The sequence below is a fragment of the Aegilops tauschii genome, chromosome 6, assembly GCF_002575655.3.
Source record: "Aegilops tauschii subsp. strangulata cultivar AL8/78 chromosome 6, Aet v6.0, whole genome shotgun sequence".
Lineage (NCBI taxonomy): Eukaryota > Viridiplantae > Streptophyta > Magnoliopsida > Poales > Poaceae > Aegilops > Aegilops tauschii.
In genome coordinates this window covers 81,855,432-81,864,977 of record NC_053040.3, presented here as the reverse complement: position 1 = coordinate 81,864,977, position 9,546 = coordinate 81,855,432, and the positions used below count along the sequence as shown (strand labels likewise).

The window sequence follows — 9,546 nt, the reverse complement described above, 5'->3', positions numbered from 1 at the left end:
GCTGGGTGAAAGAGAATAGCGCAGCCGGCAGTGGATTGCCTCCCTCGCCCAAGGCGATAGAGTGAACGCTGCACCTCCTTCCCTTCCCGGTGCGACGGGATACGGACGCCTCCTTCACCAGCTGTGAGGGGGAGAGAGAGACAAGAGGCCAACGCAGTCTTGTTTAGATCTGGTGAAGAGAGGGTGAGAGACTGTGAATATAGCAAACCCTAGCAAATGAACGCTGAGCCTCCAGCGTGTAACATATATGGAGAGGGTGAGAGAGCAAGACGCGAGAAACTCTATCAAACAAGAGGCTATAATGGAGTAAAAAAATCTCTCCATAGCATTGGTTTTAAATAGAATACGCGCGTTCCCGGAAAAAAGAAATGAAAACTGGCGGACAATTTTTTAAGGGTCTGTCTAGGACACATAACTATGTCACATCTAAGTTGATGTCCACTCTGTTTGTGGTCTATTTTTTTCCTAGTTTTTTTTTTGTTTCTTGTTGCTACATTATATACTTGTGGGAGCTTAGATGTGATATCCTTAAATAACATCTAGATGTGAATTAGACAAACTGATTTTCGAACGTACCAAGAAAGAAAACTCGATCAAAAACACGCCCCCGCTTCCAGGTCGCGAGAGTCCTCGCACACACACACATAGACATAGACATGCATATCCGTGTTTACGTAAAATTCCATTTCCATCTCCATCTCCAATCATATTTGTCCAACTGGCACATTATTTACGTATTAATTATATACGCAGCAATATTAACGTACAACATCTCTTGTTTGCGCACGTCCGGACCGCTGCCACGGCCGGTCCTGACCAACCCGAACCCTCTTCATCACCCGCGCGTGCTTCCCGCCCGAGACGGTCAGTGCCGCATTCATGCCCGGCCAGAGCGGACGCGACCTCTCACTGGCGACGGCATTGAAGCGGCGCGCCGGCCGAGAGAGCGTCGCCCGCGCCGCTTCCGGGTGCACGCCGCTGCTCCGCGTTCAAAGGTCGCAATAGCCGGCTACAACATGCATGTAAAAAGTTCTTGGGAGTCCGTGCTACAGCTAGCTGTCCTCCCCAACTCGTCAATCTCTTATAGTAGTGCTAGTACTCCATGGCGCGATCCATTGACAAGCAGGCGGGAAAGTTATCGTATACTCGGTTTGCGGTGAGTGGCATGCCGAGCGACCGTGTGGGGTACCTCGCTTCCTAGTGACCAGTGTCTTGGCTGATCGTCCTAAGAATGCTTATATATGAATCAAGCTCTCTCATTTATTCGCAAAAAGATTAAGCCATATTAACTGGAAAGGAGGGAGTATGGACTAGCACTACTTTTTGGTGTGTCCCGTCAACTCGCAGAACGAGGAGAAGCTTGTAGGACAAGGTGAAGCTCGCTTACGCCTTTTGACTAATGCAACCTACCCTCGGTGGACATGCATCAGTCCATTCGGTGTCAGATTGTCAGAGGCATACACTGTAGTACCCAGCATGCGGAGTACCATCATTGTTCGACTTCACAAAGAGGCGAAGAGCCAAGCGCAGTAGTACGAGTAGTACTACTACTAGAACCGCATGGTGGAGCTTCTGTACTCTTATTTTTTTTACCTCTGATAAAGTACACGTTTATTCCGGAGAAGGGCGGAAAACGGCAGCCCAACATGTAATGAATGATATCGATCAACCAACCATGCTCGAATATATCTTGGCCTCCGTGCGAGCCCGTCTGTGTGTTCTCGCTCCTCGTCTCTCTCAAGGAACGGCGGGTTGGCTCTTTGCCGTCAATTGAGATCGGTTTGCTCACACTCCTGTCCCACATGTCAGTGATATGCCAAGAGGAGGTGCGTTGACCGACTGGCCATACACGTACTTGGTTTTGCACCTTCATACTACTCCTCCCTCCGTCACAGTTTACAGGGCGCACTTCATTATCATGCATTTCTCTCAATGCATTTCCACCACCAGAGAGACTTTAGACGCGTTTGGTTTAATGCTCAATTAATTAGGGCGTGGTAACCGCAATCAAGTCCACAATTTTCTCTCCATGCACTGTACTACTACGGAGTGGAGTAAGTGCATGCATGTGTGTACCCGGGGTGGAAGCACTGCATGCATGTGTGTACGCATTATTCCCTCTAGTAATAGACGCCCTGCTATAACTACCAATGCTATTTTTCAGGCCGATCGCTAGTCACCTTGGTCCCACAGATTTTTTTCTTTTTTCTGAAGCGCGCTGTATAAACAGTGACGGATGGAGTAGTATGAGCAGATTCAAATAAGAGTGTATTGATGGTTGCTTCTTCAGAGCAACTTACAGTGGGAAAGGTGGGGCTTATGATTTGACTGCTCATTACTCACTATTAATGCGGCACAACGACCGGGCTGAGTCTCCCATGCGGTTGTGCACTACCCCCTCGGTTCTTAAATATACTCCAGAGTATTTGTCTTTCTAGAGATTTCAACGAGTGACTACTCAAATATTTGTCTTTTTAGAGATTTTAAATGGACTGGCACATACGGATGTATATAGACATATTTTAGAGTGTAGATTCACTCATTTTGCTCCGTATGTAGTCACTTGTTGAAATCTCTAGAAATACGAATAGAATATTTAGGAACGGAGGGAGAACACATACGAAGCAAAATGAGTGAATGTACACTCTAAATTATGCCCGTTTGAAATTTGTAAAAAGACAAATATTTAGGAACGAAGGAGTATAATTTTGTGCATGGCACAAGGACCCAGATGATGAAGAGGCTTCTGGCAATGCTATCAAGCTTCCATCATTTGTTTACATAATTGACGTACTATACAAATAATTTTCCAGCGACATGAAATTGTACAATGGTATGAGCTTTCAGCTTTTGTTTCGCGTGTCTTGCCATCGATGCTCTTTCGGAAACAATAAAAAACTAACTTCCTTGCTAATGCATGTCAATTATTAGCAGACCAGAGCTAATAATTACATCACAACTGAAGACAGAGTTGTGAGAAGGTGTTAAATTAAAATTGATCCATGCTTTCATTGCCAGCAACGTCCCCCACTACAAGAAACTTGTTAATACATGACAGTCCTCGTCCGTCACAGATCAGCCAAAATCCGTCATGCGTCCAAATCCATGACGGAATTGAAATCCGTCATGTATATCGCGTCATAATTTGACATCGTACCTGCCATGACGGCTCTTGTCCGTCATGGATGTACTCCAGGCCCGCCAAGCCCAAATTAGGCTGTGACGGAACAAACCGTCACCGATTTACATGACGTGGATGCAACGGTGGACCTAACAAGGCGTCTACGTGGATCTGGCATGGAGAGGAACATGGCCCATGTTGTAACCGGCCAATTAGGGATTTGGCCTAATAATTTTGGTGTACAGTCCAACTGATTAGCTATTTATCTTTGTCCTGCCCTGTTTTTTTAGTCCAACCCATTAGCCCCATTTTTTGTATAGCCTGTTTTCTCGATACAACACAATTTACAGCAAGACAACCAAACTATATTCCTTCAAAAAATAGCAATAGTTTACATGAAAATACAGATTTCCAACAATCTAATCTGATTTGAAAAAGCAAAAGCTAATATCAAAACATCCCGAGCACATCTAGAAAGCGCTAAAAGTTTTTTTGTAATGAGTGAGTTACATGACTTAAAATAAAATGCACTACTAGCTGATTTTAATCTCCAATAGCAACGATTGAAGGCAGCTTCCGAACCCAAGTAATTCCTGCTAAAAACTTCGGTCTCCTGTAACATGGATTAACTGCCAAACCTGTGTAGAATCAAAACACATTCAAAATTATAATATGTTATATAAAGCAAGCTCCCAAATGAATACATATAGTAATATTAGTTGATTTTCCAAGCAATCATGCGTGGACACACCACTACTATACTAAGGTACCACGTAAATGTGGGCAACACACGTGAAAACAAGCAAAATTAGTCGAAATAAAACTGTGTCAAATGAAAGTATAATCGAGTTAGCCTACAAGTGACAAGCAACAAACACACATCACAGAACTAAAAGTGCAGCAGTTGGTTCAGCCATTGGTTCTGGACCAAACAAATAGTTAGAGCATGGGGCTAACCGGGCTGGGAGCTGTCTATTTTCTGGCCTAGCAAACAAACATGAGATTTCTCAAAGAAAGCAAACAAACATGATACAGACAAGTACTTAGTTTTTTTTGTGAGAGGAAGTTGTGTGCCTGTACAGGTATTTAGTTTATCTGGATCAAACATTTTTGTACTCTAAAAGAAATGTGAACGAAAGCGAGAGAGACAAGCACTTAGTTTTTTTAGTGAGAGGAAGCTGTGCGTGCCTGTACAAGTACTTGGTTTTTCTGGATCAAAATTTTATATACAAGCGATCAGCTGAAAATTAGACACTGAACCACACCATTCCTTAAAAAACAAGAATGTCAGTAAAGAAGTGACAGAGTAACTTGAAGATAATTAACACAAACCGGGCATAAACATAGGCTTGTACAGACTAACTTCAAATCAAAATATGTAATGTTGTCGACTATATTAACTCAATGTCTAAATCAGAATCGGCACCGAAGGATTTTTCATCTAACTCAATGTTTATGATGCAAGTTCATCTCAAAGCAACAAATACAGTACTAAACAATACTTGCTTGCCTAGTGAAATTCAAATGGCATGCAAAATATTAACAAATATTATGATACAGTTTAACTGAGAGACCTCCCACACTAATAGTTTATTTGTGGAGTACTAAGCGGTATTACTTTTTATTACATGAAAAATTCAAAATTTGTACAGGCAGACTCGGAACCCATGAACACCAAGAGATAGCAACTCTAGTGGAGTACCAATAAAATGCATAATATCAGGGAGATTGTACAATGCAGATTTTATGCACACAAAAATATCTGTACAGTTATATTTTTACTGGAACCACACAACAGTCCACACCTTGAACAGCTCAAAATCTATAGCCTGAATAATTCACATCAAGAATGGAACGGTATGAAGCTCACCCTGTCCTGCTCGAGGACCGTGGCATCGGCGTCGATCAGGTGGGAGATGTACTGACTATAATGTGCAAATCAAAGATATTAGTGTGGCAATTGGATATCTCATTTCATTGTTACTGAAATGCAAATGTTGTCTCAACTGAACCGAATTCTTTAAGAACTATGCCTTCCCAAATGTCTAAATTTACTAACTGAATTGTTAAAGAATTGATTCAATTGCATACTAACTGAACTAAGAAGGAACAATTTACAATGGGAAGCTGCACATTACTTTCCCTTTCCTCATGATGAGGTTTGTCATGCATAAAGTAACAAGTATCTATTTACTACTTGGAATTAATAATCTAGCATTAGAAACCTAAAGTTGTGTAACACTGACCATCATTTGGATAATAATAAAAACAACATATTTTCCATCTTTGCATTAGTAAGACTAAAACAAATATATCAGACACCATATTACTCGTTCTTGAAATGTGCCAACTAAAATGAAATACCTAGGCCTCACTAGCCTTGGATGTCCTGTGCTCAATCATGCAAAGTTCAAACTTACAGAATTCATGTGATATCTATCTCGTTAACCTTAGGTATGCTATCAAAGTGAAAATGCAAGCCTTATAACCTATGCTGAATATAGATCAGGAACCAAAAGTGATCAGTCACAAGCGAATGTTGCAAATAAATTTTGAGAAATATTCTAGCAGTACACACGATTGTTACCAGTTCCACTAATATTCATGAACAGCACGTGAAATAAAATAAGCAGATGTTGTAGAGGAGAGCAGAGGTCCAAGTGCTCACTGAAGAAGATTGTAGGCGATGCAGCCGTTGCAGTGCAGGTCGGCTACCACCGTCGCGTGGCGGAGGAGGCCGTCACATGATGCACGGGATGCACGGCCGCGCCGGAGACGCATCAAAGGAGGTCGGGGTCGACGCCATACAGCCCAACATGCGCGAGCACACCGAGCTAGTGGGCGCCATCCAAGGGTGGAGAGGGTGCGGTGTCCGACGGGGAGGAGCCGCCGGAGACGAGCCGGTGATGGACGCGACGCCGCAGCCGAAACCCTAGCCACGGGCGCGGGGTTGTGGGCGAGCGCCGGAGACAAGTAGTGGCAGATCCAGCCGGATCTGAGGATGGAGGGGTCGAAGACCAGCTCGCCGGTGTGCCATGAGGTGGTGGACGTCGCCGGAATCGATGGTGTTGGTCGCGGCGCGAGGGTCGCACGAGACAGGGAGTTGGGTCGCGACAGGGGTGGATGGGTGGGGGATGCAGCAGATCTGACAGCTGTCGGAGCTGTGATGCGAGAGAAGGGGTGGGGGAGGGTCGGCGGTGAGCTGTGGGAAGAGGGATGGGAAGAGGTGGTGGGTGGCGGCGCGGCGATGGGGAATCGGGAGGGAGCTGTGTGGATGAGGGAAAGAGGAGGGGCCGAGGGGGAGGGCTTTAGGGTTAGCCTTTTATATGGTTGTCCGTTAGGCGGGCTTTAGCGGGCTTAGGCGGGCTTGCGGGGCTGTATCAGGCTATTCATGACAGTTTCTGAAATTGTCACGGCGAATCCGTCATGGATTGACAGATTTGTTGTAGTGCCCCAAGCTCTGTCTAAATCAACAAGGCATGTTGGAAAAAAGTAGCTGTCTGGAGCATGCAACATTCCGATCATTTTGTGCAGTTCCACTAAAATAGAGCTGAGCGTCCCTGTTCCAAAGATATTAAGTGTGATTACGATAATAGAGGACTGCTGATGAAACAATAAACACACAAATAGAAGCCGGTCACCTTTGCAGTCTCTCTTAAGACTAACTAGTTGGAGAAGATTAGGCTCGGAGTTGGATGAGGAGGATAGAGCAAAACCAATCTCCCTTTATGCAGTTGCACTGAAATGTAGAGACGTTGCCCGTGTGACATTTTAGTACAACTGCACAAAACACTCTTAAGAAAAAAGTGATTTGTGCAGTTCACCAAAAGGTCGCAATAGCAACGAGTAGAAAGGAAACAATTACTGGCCAATAACAGTTGATGACACATGCGACGACAAGAAAGAAGCATATTCCTTGTCCTAAGGGAAGATAACAACACGGTTGTGTTTGTCTAAAACGGTGTGAGGACGAGAATGCAATATGGAAAGTACGCCGGACGAGCTACGTTTTGGGCAAAGAACTATGGAAGATCCACATGCAGCGACGTGGGAAGACGGGCAATGGAGCAAGGTCGGAGGGGATACCTGGAGGTCGTCGGGATGTAATTAGGTGAGCGGCGGCGGGCAGAATCTGCGAGCAGGTGGCGTAGGCCCTGCCGCGCCGGAGCTTGGTCAGAGAGAACAGCGTGTACCGCAGATCGGGACGTGCTGCCTCGGCGCCGTCAAACAGAGAAACGATGCACTTCCTCCCTTTCCCCCGGCGGACGGGATGCGGCCGGATCAAAGACCAACGGTGAGAGAGAGAGAGAGAGAGAGAGAGAGAGAGAGGCCACCGCACTCCCTTTCCCCCGGCGGACGGGATGCGGCCAGATCAGTGACCAACGGTGAGAGAGAGAGGCCACCGCAGCCTTGTGTGAGATACTCTGAAGAGCGACAAACCAGGCAGGCAGGCTCCATTGTATATAGTGAGCGGACTACCTTTTTCTCCATAAAAATCGTTTTATATTCTGTGTACGTGCCATTGAGCGCTATAACTTTATTTAAAAATAACGCGGCAACGCGTCAAGTCGAACTTTGTTTCGTGCACGCGTGGTACACGACCTCCCTAGGTAAACAACCGCTACAGGCGTTCAAATTAGCACGTGGGCTGCCATTTCGTAAAGAAATGAGCTCCACCGTGTACCCGCGCGGATGTGGCTGGGCACGAAGCGTGAGTACGTGCACGGTGCACCTATTCTCTTCTTGTATACGTACACCACCTACGTGGGGTTGTGTGAGAGAGATACAAACCTAGAGAGATATAGTGTGTGGGTTCTTGAGAGTTTTTTGGGGGGGGGGGGTCAATAAAAAATGTAACATATGCAATGTGTGTGAAATAGAGTCCTGGATATAACATATATATAGAGGGGGCGATCCACGAGAAGAGAGTGGAGGTATCATCGGCTTGAGGTGTCCATACAATCGAAGAGAGGGATGATGTGTGTGTGTGTGCGCCCACGATCGATAAAGAGTGCCATCGAATTTTTGTGTGCCCGCGTCAAAGATAAAGAGTGCCGTCAAATTTAGTTCGAATTGCAGCGGTAGTATAGACATTTGGAATGCACTAAAATGTTGGTATGAGTAGGTTACATGCATTATACAGCAAGCGAAAAAATTTAATCGGACATAACATGGATTCATACTCCCTCCTTCCATCTATATAGGGCGTAATGAGATTTTTAAGACCGCCTTTGATTATTGACAAGATTAATAGTACATGACATGCACAATGTGAAAATTATATCATTGAAAGAACCTTTCACAGACGAATTTAACGGTGTGCTTTGTGTAAGTTGCATGTCATATATCATTGCTCTAATATTTTGTCAAAATTAGCATCCAAAAACGCATTAGGCCCTATGTAGATGGAAGGAGGGAGTAGCTTTGAATAGCATTTGTATAGTAAAACGGGGCAAGACTCTCTCTTTGTGTGGTGTGAATAGTTTTATTTTTTTGTTTTCTTTTTGGTTGAGGGAAGTGCGAATTGATTTGGTACGTACAAGTACAATATTACTACACGTTAGGCTTGTCCCTAAAATTCAACCCGCGTCTTGTTATATCCCGAAAATTCAGATGTCGTGCTCCCAAAACTGGCGCCTTCACAACCCGCGCCTTGCTATCCTGAAATTACAACGCGCGCGAAAACTCCCTCCAGCTGCCAAATCCCGACACGCGAAATCCCCCTTCTAACCCTGAGCCGAAAGGGCCGCTAGTTCAAATCGGTGGGGGGTACTTTTGTAACACACCCTACATTTTGGACAAGCGCGTCCCTAAGTCATGCTTCACCCCCTCCCATCGCCCCCTTTTCGCCATTCAAAATCCCAGGCCGCCATAACCTCTCCGCTCCAGCCGCGAAACCCCACCCTCCTCCGCCCGCCACGTCACCGCTGCCCAGCCGGAGCCTCTTCCCCAACGACGTCGTCCATCGCAACAGCTCGACGTCCCTCGTCCACCTCCCCGGATGAGGATCCGTCGTCCATCTCGCCGTCCCGCCGGTTCAGCCGCCCCGTCCTCCACCTCCAAGGAGCTGCTCCGACGATCGCCTCGTCTATCGCGGCTGCTCCATCCCCACAGTGCCGCCTTAACCTGCTCCACCGGAACCGCAGCATCCTCACCGACTCCTCGGACGAAGCCGAGGCCTACTCGGCGCCACCAAAGAGGTTGTACACTCATCGCATCGCACCTTCTTCTTAACTCGACCTCCCGGCACCGACGGTGCTCCATCCCGCACCCCCATGGAGCGGCTACCTTGAAGCCGGCGCCGCGGGCGACATCTCCACGGCGGCTCTCCCCCAGTGCGAGGCCCCTTCGGCGGCGGCGTCCATACCAGCCGGATCTGCTGTTGCTGCTCCGGTTCTCGCTCGCTCGCGCTACTGCTGCTGCTC

At 46.4% G+C, this 9,546-nt stretch overlaps 1 long non-coding RNA gene across 1 annotated transcript; it reads right to left on the bottom strand.

The window, feature by feature from the left end:
• Window positions 1–3,464: 3,464 nt before the first annotated feature.
• Window positions 3,465–6,416, bottom strand: LOC120966189 (uncharacterized). Its single transcript, XR_005759404.3, has 3 exons — window positions 5,790–6,416; window positions 4,992–5,046; window positions 3,465–3,759 (listed from the first exon to the last, which is right to left on the bottom strand). It is a non-coding gene; the product is annotated as an uncharacterized lncRNA (long non-coding RNA).
• Window positions 6,417–9,546: the final 3,130 nt, after the last annotated feature.